Source organism: Schistocerca piceifrons, unplaced genomic scaffold (genome assembly GCF_021461385.2).
Source record: "Schistocerca piceifrons isolate TAMUIC-IGC-003096 unplaced genomic scaffold, iqSchPice1.1 HiC_scaffold_949, whole genome shotgun sequence".
Taxonomy (NCBI): domain Eukaryota; kingdom Metazoa; phylum Arthropoda; class Insecta; order Orthoptera; family Acrididae; genus Schistocerca; species Schistocerca piceifrons.
Window position 1 is genome coordinate 172,501 of NW_025729222.1, and position 2,500 is coordinate 175,000.

Consider the following 2,500-nt stretch of genomic DNA (forward strand, 5'->3'; position numbering starts at 1 on the left):
ACCCACGTTGTCGCCTAACGTAACCCACGTTGTCGCCTAAACCTGCTCTGTAATTGTTATACGACTCGTTCAATTAGTGTAGTGTTGCCCACCCGCAACCCTCGCAATATAGTTCGCTACTCGCACTCCCCGCTCCCCTGTGTATCGCTTCATGTTAAACACCTTGCAAGTCTTGCTCACTTTCCACATGCTCCTGCTGTACACTGTAATGTGGATGGCAGCAGGACGTACATGCCGCCCCTCCCCACGTCCCCACCTTGCCCCCTGCCTTCGCAAGCTGGTTGGTGAGAACTTTGCATGTTCAATGCCCTCCGCATGCGACGTACTCAGGCTACGTTGTGGTGCGGCCTGTGTCAACTGTCCGCTAATGTCGTACGCGTAAACCACAATCTGTACTGCACATTCGTCCTTATGTACTGAATGATACATCGTGGCACATGTGTGACCGTACAACGACTGCGCCCAAAAACGGCGGACCATACAGTGCAAATATTGTGCACGCAGCTACGTGTCGTCTCCCTATGAGAGCTGGATTGCAGTGTGGTACGCCATAGAGACGTGTGGGAGGAACGGACGCCGTGGATGGCGATCAGCATGAGCTGTCTGTTGATGTATTCGGACCTAGTCGTCTCTCCTCACACACCGTGATGGCATGGTGCACCGCGTTCCATATCTGCGACATGCTACAGAGGCCGGTTGACAGTCGTTCGAGCAATGGACATCGCATACGTACGGGGGCCACCTTCCACGTATTGTCTAGGCGTGCACATTTTGTTGCGTGTATGTGGGCAGACGTAGTGTGGCGTGACACCTGACACAGGCATGCAATAATCGTGGAAGTTGCAAATGGCGATGGACGCCTGCGTTTTCTGGTGAAGTTACGCAAATGAACAAATGGTAACCTGTTGTGGTGCGGTTGTTCTCGCTAGGGGTGAATCGGTGATGGCGACGATAGGTTGAGGTACTAACCGGTTGTTCCAGCGATACCCACCATGCCGACGAAACTGAACGGCATCTGGGTGTGAAGCGATACGCGGCGGTGGCTGGGTGGGACCGTCCCCGGCCGGTGAGGGGGCGCCTCCCGGCGTGCTGGCCGCGCGGTGCGTGGGCGCACGCGCTACAGCCGGCTGGTGGGGGCGGCCAGTGGCAGGCGCGCCGGCCGACGGACGCGGCAGGCGTCGCAGCTGCGCGCCGGCGCACCCTGCGCGCGGCGCCGTGCGGCCAAAGTAGGTCCTCGCGGGCCCGGTGCGAAGCGCGGTGGACATCTTCAGTGTGCTGGTCCGATTGAGGACTGTGTGCGTTGAGGATGCGCTGCCGCCCGGCGCTCGGCGCCGCGACGCCGTCTGCTGCTCGGTCGCCCCAGCGGTTCTCGCTGGTGGTTTGTATCGCAGCTGTGCGGATGTGTTGGCGCGTGCGCTGTGCTGGGAGAGTTCGCTTCGGCACCCAAGTGGGGCTTTTGTCCTTCTGTGGCGCTGGCGTTGGAGCTGCCGGTCACCGTAGGTGGCGCGTGTTGTCTCCCGCCGGCAATGCCACGACAGCACGCTCCCGGGCCTCTGTCGGCAGCGGCAAGCTCAGTTGGGAGCACGGGTGGTCGCAACGAAAGCGTCTACTCGCCTAACTCCGGGCGATTGCGCCTCTCTCGAACCCGACCAAGTACTTGGGACGGCGCTGCGCGCCGCCGGGACCTGAGAGGGTTTCGAGGTGTATTGTGCAGGGGAGCTCAGCCTCCTCCTGTTTGCAGAATGATTGAGCGGACGCTTGCGTGTTCGCGCGGGCCCCCGGGACACACTCCCGGGCGGCCGGCTGCTCAGCTCTAGTTGACGCAGCTCCCTGGTTGATCCTGCCAGTAGTCATATGCTTGTCTCAAAGATTAAGCCATGCATGTCTCAGTACAAGCCGCATTAAGGTGAAACCGCGAATGGCTCATTAAATCAGTTATGGTTCCTTAGATCGTACCCACGTTACTTGGATAACTGTGGTAATTCTAGAGCTAATACATGCAAACAGAGTCCCGACCAGAGATGGAAGGGACGCTTTTATTAGATCAAAACCAATCGGTCGGCTCGTCCGGTCCGTTTGCCTTGGTGACTCTGAATAACTTTGGGCTGATCGCACGGTCCTCGTACCGGCGACGCATCTTTCAAATGTCTGCCTTATCAACTGTCGATGGTAGGTTCTGCGCCTACCATGGTTGTAACGGGTAACGGGGAATCAGGGTTCGATTCCGGAGAGGGAGCCTGAGAAACGGCTACCACATCCAAGGAAGGCAGCAGGCGCGCAAATTACCCACTCCCGGCACGGGGAGGTAGTGACGAAAAATAACGATACGGGACTCATCCGAGGCCCCGTAATCGGAATGAGTACACTTTAAATCCTTTAACGAGTATCTATTGGAGGGCAAGTCTGGTGCCAGCAGCCGCGGTAATTCCAGCTCCAATAGCGTATATTAAAGTTGTTGCGGTTAAAAAGCTCGTAGTTGGATTTGTGTCCCACGCTGTTG

General features: G+C 57.7%; 1 non-coding gene across 1 annotated transcript in view; it reads left to right on the plus strand.

The window, feature by feature from the left end:
* The first annotated feature begins 1,827 nt into the window (after window positions 1–1,827).
* The window catches only part of LOC124773216, a 1,909-nt gene continuing 1,236 nt past the window's right edge, over window positions 1,828–2,500 (plus strand). Inside the window, exon 1 of the ribosomal RNA XR_007014536.1 lies at window positions 1,828–2,500. This exon is cut by the window's right edge and continues 1,236 nt beyond it. This is a non-coding gene — a ribosomal RNA (small subunit ribosomal RNA).